Below are 27,046 nucleotides of genomic sequence, written 5' to 3'. Positions count from 1 at the left end.
TGGGCACGGATGTTAGCCCAGGGCCAATCTTCCTCAGAAAAAAGAGGAAGATTGCCAACAGATGTTAGCTCAGGGCTAATATCCCTCACACACACAAAAAGTATCTCTCTTGGGGCTGGCCCTGTGGCGTAGTGGTTAAAATTTGGTGTGCTCCACTTCGGCGGCCCAGGTTCGAGGGTTCAGATCCTGGGCACCGACCTACACCACTCATCAGCCATACTGTGGCAGCGACCCACATACAAAATAGAGGTGATTGGCACAGATGTTAGCTCAGAGCTAATCTTCCTCAAGCAACAAAAGAGGAAGATTGGCAACAGATGTTAGCTCTGGGCAAGTCTTCTTCAGCCAGAAAAAAAAAAAAAACTGTCTCTGTAACTGCTATGCCGAAAACAGACTGCAGGGGATCAAGTAAGGGGTTAGACAGAGAAGGCAATGGTAAAAATAAAGATGATGATGGTGGTTTGGAAGAGCATGGCAGATGTGAAGATAGTAAGAAGTGATTGAAATCGGTATACATTTTAGTGGAGCTCACACAGAGCCAAATCTACCTACATTGTTCATTTTTTTTAATTCATTCACTACTTCCATTCATTTAGTTAATTACCCAGGATTTACCAAGCATTTATTATGAGCAAAGCACTGTATGGGTTAAATATTATCCTACAATTTTAGACTGTCACTGTGTCATTTACCCTCTCTGCTTTCCCAAGTTGACTCACTGCAATAAAGTATCTAAAGCTATTGGTTTCAATCTACTACTTACATTCAAAAACATCTACTGTCAGGCCATGATAAGATGAGCTAGAGCTCTAATGACTGTCCCTGAACAGATAATACATTGGGACAACTACAAGAATTGGGAAAAGAGGAGGAGAAACTCATTAGGTGCACAGAATGCTGAAGGAAGATGAAGGATGGGGCAGGACACAATGAAAAATTATAATTTTAATTCAGAAGTCATCAGAAACAAATAGTTGAAAACTCTTTCACTTCCTCAGGAAAAGTTAAACCAAACTTGAAGAAGAAACTGCATGTCCTTGTCCTAACATTGAGAGTAAGATAGGAGTGGGGATGTCCAGGACAGTTCTCTGGTGGGTGGATCCAGAAGGTACTTTGAAATGGGATCAAGTGCTTAAATCAGTTGCTAATAACAAAATGTTGTTTATATTATTTACAGGGCAATTTATTTCTTTAGGGGGGAAAAGGATAATTTTTTTAATTAAAAATGTTTTATACAGGAGGTTTTTGGCGTTGCTAGGCTCCATGTTACAAGACTCTAAAACAGCCCCCTGCTGACTTTCTGACCTCATCTCCTAGAGCCCAGGCTCACTCTGCTTCAGTGACACTGGCCTCTTTGCTCTTCTCAGATCCTTAAACATGTAACTTGCCTAGGTTTTTGCACCTGCCGTTCCCCCTCTCTGAAGCGCTCTCCTCTCATATATCCACAGGACTTGCTCCCTCATTTACTACAGGCTTCTCCTCTAAGCCCACCACAGCAGTTAGGCCTTCCCTGACCACTTTATATAAAATAAGTCTCAACAGCAGTCTCTATCCTTTTTTCCTGCTTTATTTTTCTTTATGGCACTTATCATCACCTGGCATATTATTCACTTTTAAAAAATATCCTGTCACTTTGATGAAGGTAGGGACTTTGTTTTGTTCACTGTTATATCCACAAGGTCCATAACAGTGCCTGTCACACTGCATATGCTCAGTATATATGCTGAATAAATGCACTGGTCGAGAGCATAATGTTGGGGAATGAGAGTAATGTGTATTTTGATAAAGCGTCTTTAATAATTATATATGTGGGCCGCCCCGTGGCTTAGCAGTTGAGTGCGCTTACTCCGCTGCTGGCGGCCCGGGTTCGGATCCCGGGTGCCCACCGACATGCCGCTTCTACGGCCATGCTGAGGCCGCGTCCCAAGTACAGCGACTGGAGGGATGTGCAGCTATGCATACAACTATCTACTGGGGCTTTGGGGGAAAAAATAAATAAATAAATAAATATATTAATAATTATATATGTGCGTGTATGTGTACACATATATACATATATATAAAAAATACATACAGAGTTATTCCTCATTTTCTGCAGATTCCATATTTGCCAATTCACCTACGTGCTAAAATTTATTTGTAACTCCAAAATCTACACTCATAGTACTTTCTTGGTCTTTCATAGACACACACAGAGCAGCAAAAGATTTGAGTCTCCTGACATGCATGTTCCTAGCTGAGGTCGAACAAGGTGACACTGTGTTGTCTTGTTTCAGCTCTCATACTGTAAACAAGGGTCCTTCTAGCAGTCTATTTAGTGCCATGTTTGTGCTTTTTGTTGGTGGTTTCACTGTGTGAAATACCTCCCAGTGCAATGCTGCAGTGCTGTCTAGTGCTCCTAACTGAAAGGAGGCTGTGATGTGCCTTATGAAGAATATATGTGTGTTAGTTAGATAAGCTTCGTTCAGGCATGAGCTACAGTGATGATGGCCATGAATTCAATGTTAAAGAATCAACAATATATATTAAAATAAGGTGTTTTCAAATGGAAACACAAATAAAATAAGGTTATGTATTCATCAGTTGATGAAAATGTTGTGGCCAGAGGCTCACAGGAACCTCTCTCTGTATTTCCCCTAGGAGCAATAGTTCAATATTTGCTAATTCAGTGTTTGTGGTGACATCATAGAACATGATTACTGTGAATAATGAGAATTGACTGTATTTATGTAGTGTGCATAGTGATTTTTTTATATACAAACTACAGAAAGGAAAACTCAAAAACTTTCCAGCTGGTAGGGATGTAAGGAACACTCCTTCTAGTCAAGAATATAATCCTCCATACAACAGGATGCTTGACATTCGTGTTAACCACGGGGTCCCATCAGTTGAAAGCGGTTGAATAACTGAGGTCTAATGGAAAGAATAGAAGCTTAAGAACCAGATAAGTCTAAGTTTAAATATTAACTGAAACACTTACTAGTTGAGTGGGCTTTGACAGTACTTAAAACTTTATGCCCCTCAGATTACTCTTTTATAAAATGGGTGCTCATGACTATTAAATTAGATAAACCAGAAAATGTGCCTAACACAATGCCCAAATCATTTTACTTGCTTAGTGAACATTAGTTTCCTTTTGCTCTCTGTTAAATTCCCAGGGAATTGCCTATAAAATTCCCAGAGGGGAAATTTGAACAATGAAGCCTCATGGAGGTTGGGAAAAAGCCACTACAAAGACAGTGATGATAACCTGGGTTAACTTTATTTAATGTTAAGGAAGGTGAAGTATATGTAACTTTCACATTGTCACATTTTTGTGGCAACTGTCAGGATGCTTTTATTAAAGGTAATGCTTCTATTTTGGAACCACTTTTTTTTTCCTTTCAGAAGTAAGCAGTAATGCATGAGAGAAGTTAAACAAGTAGTCATCTATATAATTATTGCACATGAAACACAAAAAGCAACATTACTTTATCCATTTTCCTAATAGTCGTAGTAGAATATTGATGCCAAACCCCACAAAACACACATCTGTTGATAATAACGAGGCAGACAACACATTATTAATAAAAATAGTCTCCTGATTTGATAGACATACTTTATCAATTGCCAACACAACCTCTTTTCAAATTTACAATGTGGTCACCTATTTATTCACTTATTCAGCAAGTGCTTATTAAGTACCTACCATGTACCAGCACTAGGCTAGGTACCAGGGATACAAAGATGAATATGATATAGCTCTTAGCCTCAAAATTCCATTTAGTCAAAGAGTCACAGTCATTTTATACAAAACTGTATCTAGTTTTATAATACAATATCATAGGCTTGCACATCCAATTAGACTATATGAAAACTACCCAGTGGAGACTGCTGAGGTGGTTCAGAGCACTGAAGGTCTCTGGTCCACATACTCCCCATGCTGTCTGAAAGAAGTAAAGGAGCCTCAGAGTCCTCTCTATTCAAACGCAAATGGTACATTCAGGAGTCATCTACCCTGGTCCTAGTGATACCTTAGTTTTACATGAACAAGTGGCAGCTACCCTTTTGGAGGAAACTTTCTCCCCAACTTCACAACCAAAAGTAAAGCTGCTGTCTCAATGGGTTCCTTAAGTCACAAAGATTCTCCTAAATGCCTTCACCTGCTTCACTGATACTTTGGCTAAATAGAAATGTGATGATGTTCCTTAGGTTACTGCTGCTTATTCACTCTGCTCAGTGAGCATAACTCAAGGCAGTCCTTGTAGCCCCAACCAAAACTCCTTTTGAAGAACCAAGCTAGCTATATTTTTACTAAATCTTGGACTGTTACCAATGGCCCAGCTGTATGGCCTGCCACTTGGAAGACCACAGATTCGCAGATTAAAGACATGTACCTCTAGGGCTGAAAACCATAGGAACGAAACTGTGGCTGCTGATCAGATAGCCTGGGTCACTCCTGTGGAGGCCCCACAGTAAGAGCCCGTTCTCTGATGAGATCAAATGGAATCAAGACGCTGATCAAGCCTGCCCCAGAGAGATCACTACCATTGCTACCGGGGTCCATTATCATACCAGACATGGCAGTGTATCCACATCATAAACTGGACACACAATAAAGGACTCCTATGTTTCTGATGCAGAAGCTACCACTGCATGCAAGACTTTCAACACTGGCCAAAAGTTGGTTCATTGGTGTAGCAGTATAGGAGGCCACATTTCACATACCATTCTCAAGTACTGTGAAGGGTCTAACACGAAAACTAATAACTTAGCCAATTCCCTGAGCTCCAATTTCCACAGAGTGATGCAAACAAGACCAAGTATACACAGTGGTAATGTTATAGGAGAAGATCCTAAGCTTAGGGAACCTGGTTATTTAATAATGGGAATTAAGCCTGTCCCATCTTTATCCCAGAGGGATATATAGTCTTTATTATAACGGACAGTGAACAAACATGCCCTCTGCTCCAAATGAAAGCTATATCTCTATCTTCCAAGACTGCTCACTGTATGAACATTCTTGAAGAGATATTCTGCAACAAAAGAGCAGGTAGTTCCTCTGCTCACAAGATGTGTAGAAATGCAAGAGAACCATGGAAAATTGTTTCTCAACAGCACTGACTCCACCTGCTTCTGGTAAATTGACTATATTGGACCTTTTTCCCTCTCCCAGGGCTACAGCTGGTACTTCACTGCTGTTGAGACTTTTTAAGATTACAGTCTAATCAGCCAACTCTGGCCACACTATTGTGGCCCCTGAAACATAACTATGTCATATTTCAGCTTCTGAAACATCTACAGTCTGACAATAATGTATCTTTTATCACAAAGGTTCCCCAACAATAAACTGAAAGCCAAGGTATTTGATGAACAGTCCATGCTCCCCACCTTCTACAGGCATCTGAATTGTCAGGGACTGGAAAAGCCTTCTCAAAAAGCAATTTAGAAAGATTTATGATCCTATTTCCTTCATCTCCTCTTGCTCTTCCCACCTCAGCAGGGCAGTTTGGTCACTGAAAGCAGCTGTACCAAGACAGTGTTTATCTCTTTCTGACCATCTCCTGCATAATGATCAGGATCAAAGGGGCGAGGGTTATACAGACCTATTTTGAAAATTTGGGATTCTACCCTGACCATTCCTGGACATGATGCGTTTTTATTCATCCTAACAGCAATCCCCAGAAAATCTGGTTAGTATATCTTCCAGGTGGCAACCCAGTTACGAGAGGATCTAGGGAATTCAAACTTAATTGTAGTTCAGTCCCCTGTATACTCTAGTTGAATTAACATAATCGTAGGTCATAAGTATAATGACCCCTGGCTTGAGTATACTATTCACTCGCCCCCTACAGTGGTCCACGTAGGCACTGAGGAAGGAGCATCTTAGATCCTGGAAGGTGGGAGAAGAGAGGAACAATTAACGTTTCTTGACCCTTAAACTTCGTTTAAATCTTCCTGATATAAATTCATACATTTCTTCTGATGCCCAACTGGCCTTGGGTTATAGAGTATATGGCAATCAAAGCTACAGCTATTCAGTGACCTTGCCCACGTGACTTCACCAAACTAATGTAAAATGATGATCCACATAAAGCTTAGCAACAAATATCAAAGAGGAGTCATGGGTCACTTCGAGTTACATGCTTATATATGAGGGAGAATGGGCCATAGAATGTCTCTCCACTGGGTAGTTCCTTTTTGACCCATCTGTTTCCCCCTGTAATTATAGGCAATAGCACCAAAGATCAGCATGTCAGTCTAAACTCCCTCGTGTGGGTCATAATAGATACCGACTGGCCTTACACTATAACTTGGCTGGCTAAAATAAGACCAACTAGTATTTCTTGGTATTTATTTAAAACTGGCTGAGTCCGGGACTCTAGGGGCATAACTGAGATCAATACTGCAGATTGTCCTTACCCTACAGCTTGGAATCCTATTAACAGTAGCCTTAATTAAATGCTTTATGAGACAAATTGAATGGTTTGATCTCAACTTCTGTCAGTCAGATTAATCAGATGGCCAAAGGGTAGCCAACTTGTGAAAATTCACCAAAAGCCAAGACAGTGTATGTGGTAAGCAAAACTATGGCCTCCCAAAGATGTCCACATCTTAACCCCTGGAACCAGTGAAAATGTTACTTTATAGTATTACAAAGGGGAATTAAGGTTGCAGATGGAATTAAGGTTACTAATCAGCTGACCTTAAAATAGGAAGATTATCCTGGATTATCCAGTGGGCCCACTGTAATCAGAGGGTAGTTAAATGTGGAAGAGGAGGCAGATGAGGCAATGTCAAAATGATGTGATATGAGAAAGACTCAACTAGCCACTGCTGGCTCTAAAGATGTACGGGGCCCAAGTGTCAAGGAATGCAATGGCTTCTAGAAGATGGAAAAGGCTAAAAAATAGATTATCCCCTGGAGCCTCCAGAAAGGAACACACTCCTGCTGACACCTTGATTTGAGCACGAGATCCATTTCATACTTCTGACCTCCAGAACTGTAAGATAATACATTTGTGTTGTCTTAAGCCAGAAAGTTTGTGGAAATTTGTTAGAGCAACAATAAGAAACTAACCAGTATAGGATTCAAAGTTGAAAAAGACATTCCTCCATGAGCATCTGGCCCTCCTACAGCTCTTACGAATGTACCAAGAATGCAAGCCCTATCCTCTCTTCACCTGGTCCATTGCTCAGGGTAATGTTTGCAGTGAAGAACTTTGAGGAATGAGGTATTATATCCCTCTGGGACAAAGAACAGGCTTGGTTACTGCTTTCTATAAAGCGGTAGATTTCCATAGCTCAGAGTTCCTCAGCTGTAACATATACCCGCTGTGTGCACAGCATCCACCTGGGCCATGTTGGCCCCCAGCACTTGAGAACAAGGGGAACTAATACTCATGTGTTGACTGATGTGCATGCTGCTTGCTGTGCTATAACTAATACATTGCTTTGTCTCTGATCTAGGAGTTTCATGTCTTCTGCCAGCATCCATGCAACAGTAATAGGTTGACTATATTGTAATAGGTTATTATACTGTAAGTAGGGTAAAATCCAATACCAGACCTGACACTCTCTGGCTAATCTAATAGAATATTGAGCATCTCACTCTAATATGTAAATTCCATTCTCCAAATCACCAGATTAGGGGTATAGCAAAAAGTGACAGCTTAGATTATTTTTCATAAAGACAAACATTAGTTTGGATATAGCATTTTAAAACTCCAGTACTTTCCTTATTACTCTCCCCTCGTGCCCAAGGGGCAGTATGCATAAGTGGTTAAGAGCCACTTACAAGGTTCTAAGTTTGGTTCTTCTCTTTATTAGCTGTGTGACCTTGGGCAAGTTATGTAACTCATATGTAAAAATGGAAATAGCAATAGCTACCTCAAAGGTTGTTGAGATATTAAATGAGTTAATACATGTAAAGTGATTAGAAGAGGCTGGCACACAGTAGCACTCAATGAATTTTAAATGTTTTTATTATTAACTGCACTTCAATGAGATTCGGTCAGGACTGGTGAGCATCGAGGGGTGGGCCAGAAGGAACAACTGCCCTATTAGTCCCAAACCTCTCACTGTAACAATTTCTTCTTAACAAATAAAGACTGGGTATAATATAAAATAATGGTTTTTTAAGAATTATTTAAAGGGGTATAGAATACTGAGAATTGTATTTTAAACAAAAGTCATTCAAGATTAATCTCAAAAGCAGAATTTATTCAAGAAATCTGCCTCTGTATTTCTTTATTGAGTTTTCAGTGCATTTGAGTAAAAGAAATCTGATTAACACTATAATTTAATTTACTTAGAGGAGCCGTAATACTTTAAAACTATTGTTATAAGGAGATTTATTCACAGAAGTAAATAAAATAATCATGAAGCTGATGAAATGACTACATAAGCCATTTTACAAGAAAGATATATTTTTCCTTCTTTTCAATGAATGTTTAAAGCTCTCCTTCAAGCTCTTGGTAAATCTATTGATCTGTGAAACACAATGCACTCCAGGGAGACAATTCAGTTGACATTATATATCAAATGATGAGATGAATAATGATCATACCATTTGGTAATTAAACATCTTACAAACCTTTTAACTGACTAAACGTCAAAAAAGTCAAATGAGGTCAACATACTGTATTTTTTCATTCTCATATTAACGATATAAACAATAATGATAAAAGATAAACAGAATAAGAAGCCATAATGAAAACTACATAAAAATATTTTAAGATAAAATTTATATGAGATATCTAGCTTACTATTGACTATATATGTAATGTGTCTTCTCTTGAGCATGCAGAATTGTGTTCTATTCTTAAATGTTTTGCTTTTAAAGTTGTTACAGAAACATTTCAAGCAATTTCTTCCAATGTGCAAAGGAGAATATATGGGAAATATTAACAATTATCAGTAAAGACAAAGTACAACTAAGAGAACACAGATTATTAAAAGAATAGAAATAATCTGAATCTCAACAGAATGTTCACATACAAATTCTATCTTAACAATAAAACAACAAATGATACTTTTTAAAAAATTTACACATTTTATTTATTCTCCAGTCCAGCACTGAGCCCCCCATGCACACACACACTTCCCATCCCCCAAGTGGTTGATCATGAAAGAGTTTAAGATGTAAAAATCAGAAAGCCATATTAATTAAAGACCTGTAGAAGCTAAAGTATTTGTTTGTTAAAGGGTATCTTCTTTGGCCATAAATACTAGGTCACTTACAATACAATATCATGAACAAACAATCCTATGGTAAGAAATCTAAACATTTTAAAGTAGATCTCCACGCCTATTTGTTATCATGTAAACTAAAATGTAGCTATTCATTGTATCCAGTTATCTAACATTTAATGACAATTGCATTTAAAGTCCTTCTATTAAATATTCAACACCATGTTTACTTTGATCATTATACTTAAAAAATTATTAAACAATTATAGAGTTTTATTAAGGTATTCAATAAATTTATGATAAAGGCTATAGCTCTAAAATGTAAAATAATGAATAACTGAATAAATATCTCATGTTATCCTCACTCTTGAAGCATCAATCTAATTATGCTATCAGTGTTCTACTTTTACCTAACGTTATTTAGCTTATTTTGTAAATTATTGATCATAATGACTCACAGTTTTCAACTGACCAACAACTGAGCAGCAAAAAAACTAAATAATTTGTTCAAAAAGTTGAGATTAAAGTATATTTTCAAAATCATAGATACTAGTTTCAGATTTCTAAGACATATAACACGTAGGAAAGGGTGACAGATTAAGGATACATGAAGAATAAAAATTAATTTCTGAGAAAGATTAACTATAAAACAAAGGTAAAAATGATCTACAAAGAAAAGATAAGGACTGGTTAGTAGAGGGCATGAAAGATGAATACTTCTATGAAAGTTATTCTCACCGCCAGTGCTTTTGTCAAATAAGCTTTCTACTAAAATCTCTCAACGACTTTCAGATTCACTTTATTAGTTGAAATTTCCTTTAAAGTATCAGAAAATTCTTTAATAAATATCTCCTATTTCCCAAAGATATCTTCAAATCTTCCTAAACGTAAATATTGTTACCTTCAATCACACTTTCTTATAACGTGTATAGGATTTTTCACAATCATGTACAGTTAAAATTCCAAACAGCTCAACCTTATCCTTCAAAAATCATTTCAAGTTTCACATTTTCTGTGAGAATTACTTATTTAACAATAAGAGATATGGGGTGTTATTTCAACTACTCATCATTGTATTAGCTGTCTATTGCTGTGTAACAAATTACACAAATTTAGCAGCTTACAGTAACATATTTATTACCCTACAATTTCTGGGAGTCAGGGGTCTGGGTGCAGCTGAGCTGGGTCAGCTGCAGTCAAGGTATGGGCTGGGCTGTGTTCTTTGTAGAGCTGCAGGTCCTCTTCTAAGCTCACATGACGGCAGACAGAATTCAGTTCCTTGTATTTGTAGGACTGAGGGCTCCATTTTCTTGCTGGCTGTAGGCTAAGGGTTGTCTCAGCTCCTAAGAGGCTGCTTGTAGTTCCTTGCCACGCAGCCATTTCACAGGCCATCTCAAAACACAGTAGCTTATTTCTACAAGTCCAGCAGGATAATCTCTTGCTCCAGTCTGCTAAGATGGAGTCATATGTAACATAAATATTCACAAGCATGACCATCCCACCACCTTTGCGATAATATCCAGTTGGCTAGAAAGTCACAGGCTCCGCCCTCTCTCAAAGGGAGGGGATTATACAAAGGCGTGACTCATTATGGAGTCACCCTATGTACCGTGTGTCCACCACAATAATTCCTAGCTTAAAGTAATAAACTCTAGAACCAGACTGCCTTGGTTTAAATTCTGGCTCCACCCTTCCTAATTACTAATTATGTTTCTGTTTCTTCAACTTAAAATGGGATTTTATTACCGCCTCTTAAAGTTATTGTGAAGATTAAGTTAATATTTTAAATCTGCTTAGAGAAGTATGTGGCAGGTAGGAAGTTCCATATAAGTTTGCATTAAATAAATTAATATTTGAACATCTACATAAATTTCTAATAACCCAATACATTTTCACCATCAAAATTTCACAGTACATTGTGGTTGTAAAGACAATGTATATCGTCATTTCTCTGAATGATTCATATTTGCATATGTGCAAATGTGTGCTCTACCAACCACTGTAATAATATGGAAATTCCTAAAGAGCATTAAAATTAGTTAACAAAAATCAAAATATGGAAATACATGGAAGAGAGCAGTCAATAAATATTGTTAAGTAATCATGATGATAATTGAAATCTACAGTTAAAACTCAATAAGAGTAAGTAATGGGTTGACTTCTGCTAATCACCAGCCTCAGAGACACTTCCTCTTTCTATCACATTGATCCAACACAAATGCTCAACTTCTCAAATGTTGCTGTTCAGTGATAAGTGATACCCCTACCCTTTTAATAACCTTCCACGAGCTGACTAAAAAGTAAGACAGAAGGCCACAGAGAATTTATACAAATGCCAAGTACTGGAGATTTGGGTTGCTGACCAGACCTTGAGATGCAATGGAGTCATATAAGAAGGTAAGTCCTTCTGAACAAACATTCTTAGAGGATTTCTCCAAGTTATGCTGACAAAAGTTAAAAGACTTTATTTTACAGAATTACAAAACGTGATACTTAAAAGAGATCACAGGAGCTTAGTGCAAAACGCCTTTTAAAAAATCACTTTTCACCAATAAATCATGGATCTGAGCTTCAGAGAGATAAACAGACTTGTCTAAGTTCACAGATAGTAGCAGAGACAAAGAAGAGATCAGGTCTCTCAACATCAAAACCAGGGCTTCTCAGTGGGGGCCATACTGCTTTAAGGGGAGTTTGAGAAATATGAGGAAGAATTTTAGGTTGTAACAACAATTTGAGACATTGTTAACAAGTGTAGGCAGAAGTTATGTTCCCCAGCCATCCTGCAATAATGAAGAATGCTATTGCATCTTGCAAGACTTGTTCTAAATATCAATAAAAATAAAAATCTTTTGACTAGACCTAACTTTATTTTACATATGAAATCCAAAGTATATTTTCATGTTTTTAATACACACTGAATTAGCTAAGAGTTCAGTGATATTATATATCAAGGTTATATTTATTTTCTTCAGAACTTGTCCAATTTTCACCATTTTGAAAAATAGCACTAATGACAGCTTATGTATCACTGCATTTCTAGTTATCATATTTATAGTTATTCTACAAGTAAGGCAACGACATGACTACTTCATAAGATTTTCTAATTTAGTCATGCCCAATCATTTACATTTTATATTATACTGAAATTATACGTATTAAAACATATCTAAGAATTTCATTTTGTATTAGTAAAGGGAGAATTAAAAAATATTTGCTATAAACAATGGGCTTATGTCTCATGGGGTTAAGAAGCACATGGCCTAGTCAGTCCCTTCTTAAAATGAATTTATAAATTAGCTTACACAGTAGAAAGGAGTGCTTTTCAGGTTTTATAAATAACAATTCTAAAAGAAAAGTAATTTAGTAGCTAACATTAAAGTGTTTTGAAAAGTGCACAGATATCAAAAAAAAATCCTTTATGCATGAAAATTCCAATTTCTAAAGGCTCTTGAGCCATGTGATCCACCACATAATTGTCTTGAAAGATGTCATAATCCTGAATAGAAACACGAGCAAGGATATATTAAATCTTGATTACTAAGAATGCTTGAGCAATGGGGCACCTGGGCAATTGTATAGAGCAGTAAATTATGCACTAAATAGAGAATTGCAACTGGTTGAGGATTTAATAAGTTTTTTCTATTTTATTTTACTATTTTTACTATACATGTTTAATGAACAAAGTTTAAATCATATAGAAAAGTATAAATAAGAAAATGAAAATCTTATAACTATCTTCCAAAATAACCATTGATAATATTTTGGTGCATATATATACAGAATATATGTTTTCTAGTAAATTTCCTACGAATAATTATGCAGTTTAAGCAAACCTTATATGTTATTGAAATATTGACTTACCTAAATATTCTTTGTTATTCCATTGTTTAGATATGCTATAATTTACTTAACCAGTTTTCTTTCCCATGGTTATTTAGGTTGATTCCTCATCCATGACATGAGGAAACATAAGAATCCATATACCTAATAGCCTAATTTATAGTAGGACAACAAGAAGTTGAACCAGAGAAGCAGCTAGCTTCAGATGAGAAAAAAAAAATGGTAGTTTAAATCTCTTTGCTATTCCCTTCAAAATCCCACCAAAAGTGAAGTTTTATCTGTGTGTGCATGTGCGTGTGTGTGCACGCGTGTGTGTGTTTGTAGGAACAGGGGCTGGAAAAACTGGAACAAGCCTTCTTGTAGGAAAACTTCTCAGAAATTTCTAGGAATATTTCTGTGCTAATCTAAAAGTGTAAACAGCTACTGTGTAATCCTTTTGATTTTCTTAAATTATTTTCAGAAGACAAAAGACACAGAAATCACTTGTCTATACTTTTAATAACCTGTCTGAACTCTTGGGAGATAAACTCCCATTCCTGTTTTCCCCCTTAAGCTCCTCAGCCTGTTCCCTAAGCTGACTCTGCATTATGCAAATAGAGAGCCCTGTAAAGTGAAAGTCTAGTTAGGGTCCAACTCCTCAAATAATGATTAAAATGAGTATATTAGAATATTTATAGCTTCAAGTAACAAAAAAAATCTAAATAAAAAAGGATTAAGTTGAAAAGAAAGTGAGTCTCTCACTTGGTCAAGAGATAGGAAGGGCTTCAGGTCTAACATATTAATTAATCAAATACCAATTTTATTTATTTATGTAAGTTTAATGGAGTTATTTAACATTATTTAATATTTATTAATTTAATAATAAAGTATAAATAAAGAATTTCTGGCAAGGGAACGGAATTATCATAATTGGCCTAAACTAGTCAGTATCCACCCACTGGAACTGTGGATGGGGTCAGTTTCCCATGGAGTATATGCCATGTGGAATAATGAAGTACATCCCAACAACATCAGGATTCTGTTAGCAGAGAGGAAAGGATATTGGAGCAACAACCAGTAGAGTCTGCTTCAGGTAGAGTGACCACACATCTTCACCCCAAACAGTCCCAGTGTATACCAAATAACAACAGAATCCTTTTTATTTTCAAAAGTGTCCTGGATGATATATAATATGGTCATCTAGCTATAAGGTATATATTTTTAAGATTTCAGAATTAAAGTCTAGCTTATCTTTGTTATACTTATATAAGAAAACTGCTAACCTGTAGTGAAAATAAAAATAAGGTTTGGAATATATGGTCAGCCTAAGAAAATTTTAAAGTAATTATGAAGCAATCCCTTTCAACTGACTGAAAACACTAATTATAAATCATTCTCATAGATTCCTTAAATAGATTTAATGGATTCTTACTTACTAGTATTTTCATGCCTTAGTCCATGTTTTTCTATTTGAAAGAAGAAATGTGATTTATTTTTAAATGTATTCTATAATCCAGAAGTTAACTGAGTTAGACTAGGCTACCTTCCAATCATTTAATATACAGAGTGATAAACTGCACCATAAACTTCTTTATGCCTAAATACATACTGTGTTTTGGGCTGCAGGTAGAACCACATGAGACGAGAGGCTGTGCAACAGTCCTGGGCAGTGGAGCACTGGAGGGCTTTGGACCTAGCCTGCCTTAGTTCACATCTCAGTTCTGCCACACACAAACTGCATACCTTGGGAAAATCACTTAACCCTTCTGGGCTCCACTCCTTCATCTGTAAAATGAGGATAATAAGGGTCTCTAACTCACAGGTTGTGAGTATTAACTGACAAATCATTTGGCGATTACCTGGTACTAAATAAATGTCAGATATCATCACCATCATCACCATCCTCATGTGGAGCCCAGGATGCTATCTGAGGACCAGACAGTAACACCAAGAGAATACTATCCCAGAACTAGTAATATAAAGAGACATTAAATGACTGTGAAAAGGACAATTAAGTGTAAAAGTAAAGAAGGAACAAGGGATGGCCAGAGAGAAGTTGAGTATGAAGAAATCAAAGGTGAGATCAGGAACTGACTCATTAAATATACCTCTCCTACTACAAGTTCCTCTGCTCTGCAGTTTGGTATGTTGCTAAATGTCTAGAATATATTGTTAAAGGGACTAATGCTTCTCAGAGTCTCACTGTAATGCTCTCCCCATTTCAATAAAACTTTTCTTAACACATGAATTCCTGAAGGCAAGTTCATATTAAAAACCAAAATCTTGGGGGCGGCCCGGTGGCACAAGCGCTTTAAGCCCGGGGTTCGCCGGTTTGGATCCTGGGAGCACACCAAGGCACTGCTTGGCGAGCCATGCTGTGGCGGCGTCCCATATAAAGTAGAGGAAGATGGGCATGGATGTTAGCCCAGGGCCAGTCTTCCTCAACAAAAAAAGAGGAGGATTGGCAGATGTTAGCTCAGGGCCGATCTTCCTCACACACACACAAAAAAACCAAAATCTTAAAGGAGATAAATGTTTGGAGTCCACAGGAAATAAGATGTAGTTCTGGATAGAGGAATCAACTTGAACATTTCTCATTAATCAGAGAGAAATATGTATAGAATATAATAATTAATATAAACAAATATAAAATACAAGGGCACTAGAACACTAAGAATATAAAATTATTCAACAATATTTAATAGATACTAATTATACTTTTAGCCTTACTACATGAGGAAAAACTGAAATGTGATAACCTCTCTTTCAGTTCACTCACAAGAAAACAGGAAGCATGTTTATTCTTATTCAGCTTTGCATGCTGTTGGAGACACCTGAACCCTGATACTGACTCAACTCTATGGAGGAAAAAAGGTCAAATTCATGGCGAAGAACTACAACAGTTCTTGACTGATAGATAACATTACTTAAAAGAGAAAAAATGTCAAAGATTTCTTTAAGATGGCTCATTCTTCATATGAAAATGTAATGTACGCTTTGCATCTAATTGATGACCAAGTTAGCTGAAATAATTATGACATAAATAGTTAATAGTTGCGAGAGCTGATGGACTATTGGGTAACTAGAGACAAGAAAAAATGCATTTAATGGAAATAATTAAAAAGTAAGCATAATCATTACCTGAGAAACGAATGAAATGTATTAGCAAAATTTTTAAAATTAACTACACATGTAAGAGGGGAAGAAACTGAAATTATCTTTAATTTGGAGAAGCCACAAAAGAAATTACAGGAGAAAGTATTAACATGATAGATTCTTAAGATTGAAGAGAAACACTGTCTTTAACTAGCAAGTTCAGAAACTTTTCTAACAAAATCCTTTTGTTGATCTTTCTTCTATAAACATTTACTTTTAATCTGACCCAGGCAATCAAATAAGAGATCTTCATTTCTCTGCATCAGACTTTCCACACATCTTCATGCAAGTGCTCAGATCCTTATATTTTACAAATTAAATATGTCAATATATGTTATTATGGTATCATATGCTATTATTATAATTTCATAGAATTCAAGATGCTAAGGTCACTCTTCTTATTTTTTCCTTCCCAAAATTATTTCACATAATAATATACACAAATATACATTTTATAATTCTTTATGTAAACCTAACAGTTGTAATCAAAAAAGAAAAAAACTTTACAGGACTCCAAAAAAGGTTGTTCTCATGTGAACATGTACTCTTAATTAATGAAGAAAACACTCAAGATTACCAGCATGTTTTAGTAGCTAAGGTTTACTGTTATTTTCCAACTGTAAGATTCTAGAGTGCACTTGGGAAAATCCATTCATTTGCGTTGTTTATTAAATTCTCTGAGGCTACTGATCCATGCACTTAAGTGTCAGAAGACGACAAAGAAAAAAATCATCAAAATATTGTAGTCTCAAAAATTTTTATTCACATTACTCTCTTACAGAGGACTCATTGTTTAAAACCAAAAATAATATGTCAATTGGGAATTATGTTTAAAATTTAATTGTACTGACAAAAATGAATATTTAGGCCCAATATAACAAGAATATTTATCCCCTGATATTTTGAACATAAAAAGTATTCACATCTGTTTCACTGCTTTGCCTTCTTTATGGGCTTAAACCTGCCAAATTATTCCATTTGACTTCAGAGAATTCTCATATGGCAATCTATTTTATTTACTTTATCTTCAATAAAATGGTTCAGTGAGCATTAGCAACTCTGAGACACAAGTTTCAATCAGTCTTCAGGCAAAGGCGTCAATCTATATTAGACCTACTGTGCTGTGAGTTGCAGCTAGAAAGTTGGATAAGGCAGAGCAACAGCAAAAATGTGAACAAGACCTAATAAAGCCACAGTGAAGAGAAAGAAAGCTCTCCCCAGGCTCTCACATGCATCACTTATACAATACCAGGTGCTGGGTTCAACACATGAAGAGCTCCTTAATAAGGCTGACAGCTAAAAGCAGGCTTCAGACTCTAACTTTATTTTACATGACACCTACAGTAACAGTCCTCTGTTCTCCAGCAGACAATAGTAAAAACTTGAACTGCCAACAGTTAAAAAGGAGGTTTCATATTCACCCCTCAGCTATCATATAGAGGAAAAGAAAAACCTAAAAACATTCAAGCAGCACAGCGTTTCTTCTGTAACATTTTCATACAATTACTAACATAACAGCAGTTTCAGAGGACCTTTCCTTACAAATCTGTATGACATTTTAGATATAGCTGTTGGATTAGATTTTAACCACAAAACAATCCTTAAGTTTTAGCAACAACTCATTTTGGAAAATGATATCATTAAAGAGTAATTCCAAGAAATGTGGGGCAGTACTGTTAGATGCCGTGAAAATGTCTCCCAAAGCACAAACTTTGTAATAAGTGATGCTGGTTCATATTTGATATGGGCTGTAAAAAGCAGGTTATTGTAATGGTGCTCTTCCCAGCAAATAAGACCATTAAAAATGTACTTAATGTTCAGTTGAATTGAAAAGCGGGCCAGTTAAAAATCCATATTTTGCTATTTTGTATAATGGTATCAAAAATTTTACTAGTGGCTAACTCTAAGCCACAAATTTAAAATTATAAATGTCAACTTTTTTTAAATAAAAACAAGCTTCTATTTTTTCTCTTTTTTTAATATAATGCAGTATTTTCTGCCCAGCTTCTATCATCACAGTATAATCAATAGGAGCAAATTTTGGAGCGATGGTTTAACGTGAATTTATTTGAAAAATGTTGCTCTATTACTTGCTGACACATCTTTCTCAACTCACTTTTCTGGACACTAAATGTATTATTTTTCTAGTGAACTCAACGCTTGAAAAGCATAGCACCCAAAATCTAGAGACTTCCATGCAATTCTATTCTTTTCAACTCTATAAGGACATTAAAGGCGAACAACAGAAAACTAGCATGATAGATTAGTAGAATAGCTTCTTCAAGCTCAGATTCTGTAAAGGTAAGAGTATTTTTAACTATTCCAAACAGCTCTTCTACAAAAGAACCAGTACCAGACCAGCATCCAGACCAACCCAGTCCTAAGTAAGCATGTCTCTCCAACACTGACGTGATCGATGGGCAAGAGAATAAAAGTGGCCTCTGTCTATTATAAAATCAGTATTCCAGGCGAAATCTAAACATTTCACATTTTCTTCTCCCTTGGCTCACCATCTTACAAATACACATGACTGTCTCTACCATTACGTTCACTTCAGAGACCATATATGTGTGTACTATTAATCCTTGTATTCCCTGTAAAGCCAAGGACAGCGCTGAAATTTGTGGAAATAATTTTAGGAGGAAAATATTATATAATGCATTAATTATCTATTGCTACATAACAAAATATCTCCAAATTTAGCAGCTTAGAACAAAAACATGTATTATCCTGCACAGTTTCTGAGGATCAGGAATCTGGGAGTAGTTCAGCTGGGTGGTTTAGGTTTAGGGTTTCTCAGGAAGTTGCAGGTTATTGCCAGTTCCTCCCTGTCTGTTGGCCAGAGAGCTTAGTTCTTCACCACAGGGACCTCCCCATGGCAGCTAGACTCCCCCAGAGCAAGTCATGAGGCAGAGAGGGAAACGGGAGGGAGAGAAATAGAAACGAGAAAGAAAGAACACCCAAAACAGACATCTTAATATCTTGTATAACCTAATCTGAAAAGCAACATACCATCACTTGTGCAATATTCTATTGGCCACACAGACGAACTCTCGTAAATATGGGAGGAAAAACACAATGCTGTGAAAACCAGGAGACAGGGATCATTAAGGACCATCTTACAGGCTGCCTACCACAGCCCACCCTCTGGACCCCAATTATTCACATTCTTCCCATGTGCGATCAGTTCCAAATGTGTAAATTGTAATGGAGTCTTAAAGGGTTGTTTGAGGTACACTTCAGACCACTGAGTCAATGTAAGAGTAGATAATTTATGAAGAACATTCTTTGAAATATGATTCTCAAAATGAATATAACTCTCAAACTGACCTATGTTTTAAATCAAGAAGGTATTTTATATATTCAATGAATATTTCTTAGGATACTATTATATGCAAGGCTGCAGGTAATACAGATAGAATACTATGTGGGAAAAGTCCTGGGCTGGCTAAAAAGGAGGAAAGAAACAGGAAAAGTGTAATAGAAGAAGAAGAAATTTAAATGTGCTTTAAAGAGATGGTGAAAAGGAAAGAAACAACAGAATTTACATTGACAAAGATGCGGGCAAGTGTAAGGCATATAGTTCAAGGTATACATATTAGAGTAATGGGGAGAAAAGTTTGGATATTTGGGTTTTGTCAGATTCTAAAGAGGATTAAGTACCAAGGTAGGCTGTATTTAGTCTCATGGTTAGCCAGCTTGAAATAATGAATAAATATTAGTCAGGAAGAAATGGTCTGTTGGGAGTTATACTGTAAGCATAACTATCTGAGAATAAAATTTTACAATTAGTGACAATATTCCTTTTCTATTAATTATTACATAATTGTAAAAATATAAAATAATAGGTTACATGAATTTCAAACTAAGAAGTTTACCATGCTATGGCAGAATAGACCCATGTTCATGTCCTGTATAATTCCCCGCCCTTGCATGCGAGCAGGACTCTGACTTACTTCTAACCAATAGCACATGGCAAAGGATATGGGACATCACTTCAACGATTACATTAACACACAAACATATATGACTCTATCTTGATGGCATGCAGTAGAAGCTCTCCTGCTGGCTTTAAAGAAGCAAGCTGCTTTGATGTGAACTGCATTTAGAGAAGGCCACAAGGATAGGAACCATGGCTGGCCTCTAGGAGCTGAGGATCTCAGTCCTACAACTGCAATGAACTGAATTTGCTCCCAAACCAGTACGTTTGGAAGAAGATCCTGAACTCCAAATGAAAATGCAGACTAGCCAGAATTTTGATTGCAGACCCTGAGCTAAGCCATGCCTGGACTCCTGACCCATGGAAACCATGAGATAATAAGTGTACCTTGTTTTAAGCTTCTAAATATGTGGTCACTTGTTACATAGCAATAGAAAACACGCTAACTAAAACACAGAGAGCACATTTATAGAATCAACTCATTTTTACCATTTCTTGGACCACAATTAGAATGCTATGCAGGATATTTGCCAAGTGGCCTGGACAATACAGTCAACCTTTGAAACTAATATAATAGAGAACAAAACAGCAACTGACTTTTATTTTAATGCTTACTGTGCCTTTTATATATATTCACACATTTAGTCCTCAAATCAACTCCATGAAGTAGGTATTATTATCTCTATTTTCTAGATTCAGAAATTAAGGAACAGAGAGTTTAAACAATTTGCCCAAGTTTTCACATATGATAGGTTTGTTTTGGAACCGTAATTCAAATCTAGGCAATCTGATCTCCAAGCTGGCAATCTCAGCTACACTCTATAGCTCTCTATCTGTAGTCTTTGCTCTGCTTCTTTTTGCCCAGGAATGTCAGCACACCATGTATCTGAATGCTGACCCGGCCCCTCCTCAGCCAAATAAGCATCCTGCACAGTCCATTTACATTTCAATGATTTGACAATTAGAGCAAATATTTTGTCATGTATGATGCCTAATTTTTAAGAAGTATCATGAAACTTATAGCAATTTTTCCATAAGTATGTGAATGAAGTTTATTTCTACTCCATTGAAATAACTAAAATTGATATTTTATTTGGATTTAATACTCTTACAATGGAAATTCTGATAATAATTATGAATATCATGAAGTAAAATATGCACATACACATATACACTCACCGAACTACCCATTTACCCATATACATAAACACTCTAAGTTGTATGAAACAACATTTTAGTTCCCATTTTATAAGTATAACCTTGGGCAGGTTAGTTAACCTCTCTGAGAGGTAAAATGGGGAGAATACTAAATAAATTGCTGGAAAACAGGAAGATTCAACCAAGGGATTCACTTTAGGGATTTTGGGGGGGAAGGGAACAGAGGAGTGGAAAGGGAAGAAGAAAATTAATATTTCTTGAAAACAGCTCTGTATCAAGTGCTAAATCTTTACAATAATCCAATGAACAGGTATATCTGTCCTTCACTTTACTGTTTGAAAACCAAAGTGCAAAGATTTAAGGAAATTAACTGAGGTTGATTTAAAAAACTAACAATTGGCTATAAGGATGCAAACCTGTACCTACCAGACTGTATATATTTTTATATACAGATAAAAATATAATTCTATATATTTCCATGAAAAAACACTTTTTCAGAAAGTATTTTTCCATTAAGATGAACTATTGGCATCATGCATATGCATTATTTACCTATGTGGTTGGTCTTCACTTCAAAATATATAAAACTGCTACTATAAGCATATGACCAGAAAAAGTCTAATTAACAAGTTCGAGAAGCAGTTTTAAGGACTAACTTCAAACACAATTATGTTCCCTTTTGAGAAGACACTCTATTTTCTTTTTTTTTTTTTGGTGAGGAAGATCAGCCCTGAGCTAACATCCATGCCAATCTTCCTCTTTTTGCTGAGGAAGACTGGCCCTCAGCTAACATCCATGACCATCTTCCTCCACTTTATGTGGGACGCTGCCACAGCACGGCCCGACAAGTGGTGTGTCAGGGTGCACCCAGGATCTGAACCCGGGCCTCCAGCAGCGGAGCGCACACACTTAACCACTATGCCACATGGCCGGCCCCAGACACTCTATTTTCTAAAAATTGTTTCTTTCATGGTTCCATGATGTTCATTGTCAGGCAACTACTGCTTAGAAATCTAAAATCTCTCTGCTATTATCAAAACAAATGTCTTATTACTCAAAAAATTATAATTTAAATTATATAATATTATAATATTATTATTATATTATATAATTTTATAATAATATTATTAGTATTATATTATATAATTTTATAATTATAATTTAAAAGGTCTTACTAAGATGGAATATATCAACATAACCACTGTCTATAGTAAGCATAAATTATACAACTCAGAAAAAAATAAGATTGAGTGTTAGCAGATATGGTTCTAATAACACTTAATTGTTTATTATTAGCAGTAAAATCAGAACAAGCTATATTACTTTTTCCAAATCATTTAAATTCTTTGTCTTTTAGTTTCTCCACTTACTAAACAAAGGATAATACTGTTAGCCTTACTTACATCATAAGCAATGCAAGAGTGAAATTAATGAGTTTAATGAAAGAGTAAAATGAAATAAAAAGTTGCTAAAGCACTTCAAAAAACTTAAATGCTAAATAAATGTGGAATCATTTTGTTTGTATGTCTAGCAAAATGATAAAGTAGACAAAATTGTAGGTAAGATACCTAAGAAATATCTGACTATAATTCAAGCACATTGACAAAAATCTCTCAGGGAAGTTATGGAGTCTCTTTCTGGAGAAAGTTTTAGAAATGAGTAGAGCAACAGAGGCAGAACAGTGAGCATCCTGAGGCCTGTCTTATACGTATGGTGATCTCCCTGGATAAGGAATTCTGAGTGGAGTGGGCAAGAAAAGAAAAAGAATTCTGAAGAAGCCAGGGCACCATGGTTCTTGGGAGAGATAAAGAGTCTGGGGATAAACACTAGGGAGAGAAACGATGATGTAAACTCTTCACCTAAAATTTCTTTTAGTTTTCTTTTTATAATTATATTATTACAGATTTGGCCACCTATGACATACTGCTTGATTGATACCACAGATCCACAGTGACACTGAAAAACTAATTTTACAGAAACTTTATATATTGAGTAAGCATGGGAAATAAAATCTGCATCTTTTGGCAACGCATCACATGCTGTTTCCGTGGTTCTTGCTTTGTACAAAACAATGGATTTAAAGTTCTCTAAATTGACATTGTAAATATCAAGGAAAACTACCATTAGATTTAAAGAAGTGTAATATTAAAAAGAAAACAAATCCTTTCTAAAAATTGATTTGCTGGGTCTCGAAGTTTAAAAAAAATCAAACTTTCAAGGAAAAAAAGCATTACTAGTATGTTATTCTCTTTATTTTCTGACATTTCTAGATCCCCAAAAACCTTAATATCAATTGAATCTTAATAAAATAATACTGAAAACATCAGTAATAAAAGGCTAGCATAATGGTAACAGAAAATACTCCAAGTGCTTTTCTGGCCTAATAATTTCCCTTCAATATTTCAAAACCAAATTCACATTCCAAATAAATTTATGTTAAATTTCAAAAAAAGTGAGACCAAGTTTAATAGGAAGAGAATACACAGCAAGGAGTGAATGAGAAGCCGTGAATGGGAAGCCTAAGAGAAGAGACAGTGGTAAATAGTTCTACTGCCATACTTGACATGTCTCTCTGGTTCACTGATAACTTTTTTCAACCTTCGGGCAAAGATATTTAACCAAAAAATTAAAGAATAAAATAAACATTAGAAAAACAAGACAAAGCACAATGAACGAAAGAGAACTATTACCAAAAGGGCCACTTACCTATTTCTTCCAGATCTTCCACAAGACTTTCAAGTCAACCTTGACGTGGAGTCCTAGGTAAATTCAATCCCAGCATCACATTAGAGTAGCCCTGTTAACAGGGACAAAAAATTGTCACTGCTTTGAAAAGTAACTTTGAATATATGTCACAATTAGCTCAATGACTTCATAGAACACAAAACATATTCAACTTCCAATAAAGATACTTGTTAATACATTCACTGTTTTGTGAATCTTCAAATAAGTAGGAAAATGCTTTTCTACATTTTAATTTAGAGAACTGTAAATCCATTGTTTGGTACAAAGCAAGGACCACTGAGACAGCATGAGATGCATTTCTAAAACTGCAGATTTTATTTCCCACTCTTACATTGATTTGGCAGGTTTAAACTTCTGGTGATTAAATTTTATAATTTATAGAATAAAACTATTTACATCTCAAGGTTCCCAACTGAAAATATAACTGATTTCAATTGCCTCTTCAACACACACTTAATGAGCTTTGTAGACCTTCTCACAATTAGCAAATTGGAAGTAAGCATTTTCTCCTCATAATCACAATGGAGGGTTATTACCTTAATACTTATTTAAATTTGTATTTTCCAGACCCATTTCCTATTTAACCACTCTCTCTTCTAGTGAAATCTTTCTTTAATCTGAAAAATTTAGCTCATATCTTTCTTAGGTTAAAAAAAGTGTTCTGATGGTCCAATAAAATTATAGTAAGTCCTATAATGTATAGTAAGTAAATGGGTTTTGACTCATATACTAATTGATTGGTAGTGACTACATGGAAAGCTGTATGGAGACTAAACCTGAGTCCGCAGCAGGAAGGAGTACTGTGTTCAATTAGCAATGTCTGTCATAGGCATTGAAAGGGATGAATGACATCATATGCCACCTTTGTTGAACATTTTAGACACTTCACTAATTTTATTTAAATCATTTCCAAACCTTTTGGCTAAAAATCCTTTCTTCCAGTGAAATCTTAGTGAGGAGTCAATTAATGAAACAGATAAAAATGAAGTATTCTGGTTAAATCAGAACCCCAAATAGTGCTACCATTCTTCTTTCCCCAGATACCTTGGGGGGTATTGCACAAAGCCTTAGATATTCTGCAAAGTACGACTTCAAACCATTGTTTTAGTTAATCATAAGTATCAAGGTAACTCAAAGTCACAAAAATTAAGGTAATTCAAACTCCTGTTCTTTACATTCCAGCATTCTTTCTCTATTGCTCCTCTTGTCCATATTTCTCCGGAAGATAAAATTTTGCACGTGAGTAGGCTGCACTCTTGACTTTCTTTGTGTTAATCTTTCTTCTATAATTATTTCCTGCCTGCTATATGCCACCAAAAGAAACAGATTTCTTATTACAACGTAGCAGTCTAAATTATTTCCTAATTCCATACTGGCTTATTTTCCCTTTCCTATATTCATGGATATCAATTTTTCCTAAATCAATCCATAAATTCTAGATTTTTAAAGAAAATCTACAAACCTATTTTAAAAGTATATTTTACAAAAGGTCTATTAATATCAAAGTAAAATTCAAAAATGAAGGGCAAAGAGAAGGAATCCACTCTACCAAGTATTAGGATATATTACAAAGCTAAGTGCAGACTCAGGGATACAGAATTCAGAAATAACCCCACATATCAATGAGAGCTCTATGTATGATAAGGGTAATATCACAAAGTAAAAGAAAAGGTTGGTGTTGTTGACTCATTGTGTGGAGAAAGAAAATTAGTCTCAGAATATGGCAAAAAATAAACTTAGGTCCTTATTTTACACCATAAACAAATTTGGATTCCAATGAGATTAAAGAGTTTTAAATGTGAAAGTTATCTTTTCAAAGATAATAGAAAAAATTTAGGTAACTATTTTTGAGACTTAGAAGTAACAAACAATTCTGAAGCAAGACCTAAAAAGCACAAATAATAAGGCACAAAATTGACGGATTTGGCTAAAACACAATGAGAATTTTTCAGTGAAGGATATCACAGATAATTTCATAGATAAACTGAGAGAAGACCTAAAACCAAGATGAAATTAATATTAACATATATACTCAGAGGAAACTAATAGAAAAATGAGCAAAAAACCTGAAAAGGCAGTTTCTCAGAAGGGGAAGCCAGAATGGCTATCAAATATAGTTTAAAATGCTCAAAATCACCAGTTATCAGGAAGATGCAAATTAAAAAACCAATGAGATACCACTTTACGTCATCAGAATAGCATAAATTTGAATGCTGGATTCTACCCAGCACTGGCAAAAATACAGAAAGATGAGCACTCTCTTGTTTACTGCTAATGGAAGCATAAACAATACTGTTCTCCTTTTTTTTTTTTTTTTTGTGAGGAAGAGCAACCCTGAGCTAACATCTATTGCCAATCCTCCTCCTCTATTTCTTTTTCCCCAAAGCCCCAGTAGATAGTTGTATGTCATAGTTGCACATCCTTCTAGTTGCTGTATGTGGGACGCGGCCTCAGCATGGCCGGAGAAGCGGTGCGTCGGTGCACGCCCGGGATCCGAACCTGGGCCACCAGCAGCGGAGCGCGCGCATGTAACCGCTAGGCCACGGGGCCGGCCCCAATACTGTTATTCTTAAAAGCAATCTGGAAGACCTAAAATGCCTACTCTCTCTTTATGGATCCAAAACACCCTGCACAGAACTCTACTGTAGTATATATTAACTTAGATTTTATTTCACTTTTTTATTTACACACCTTTCTCTCCCACTAGTTTCTCCATTTTCATTACTCGAAATTAATGTCAAAAATTGATAAATCAAGAAATAGCAATAAGCATAAGCATATCATTTAACTATGGATGTAAATACCAGGAACCTGTTGCCTCTGGAGAGCTGGACCGGGTAGTGGAAAGGCACGAGCCAGAGGACTGCTGTTTTTCATTATAAAAAGCTTTTTGTTTCATTTGATTTTTTAACTCTGTGCATGTATTTCCTCGATAAAAGTCAAATTTAAATACAAAGGAAAAAGAAAGAAGCTAATTTTAAAAATACACAAAGAACATACCATTGCAACATACAGATTTTATTTAAATAAGCATATATTATCTTACTAACTTAAACC

At 35.7% G+C, this 27,046-nt stretch overlaps 1 protein-coding gene across 1 annotated transcript in view; it reads right to left on the bottom strand.

Annotated features, from left to right (window-relative positions):
- Positions 1 to 24,035, bottom strand: part of FOXP2 (forkhead box P2) — a 322,160-nt gene extending 298,125 nt beyond the window's left edge. The window contains exon 1 of the mRNA XM_058528649.1: positions 23,951 to 24,035. The gene's annotated coding sequence lies outside the window, so the exon portion shown is untranslated. The remainder of the gene's footprint in view (positions 1 to 23,950) is intronic.
- Between the last annotated feature and the right edge of the window lie 3,011 nt (positions 24,036 to 27,046).

Source organism: Diceros bicornis, chromosome 3, assembly GCF_020826845.1.
Source record: "Diceros bicornis minor isolate mBicDic1 chromosome 3, mDicBic1.mat.cur, whole genome shotgun sequence".
NCBI classification, from domain to species: domain Eukaryota; kingdom Metazoa; phylum Chordata; class Mammalia; order Perissodactyla; family Rhinocerotidae; genus Diceros; species Diceros bicornis.
Note: the sequence above shows the minus strand (reverse complement) of the source record. Positions and strands in the feature narration are given on the sequence as shown.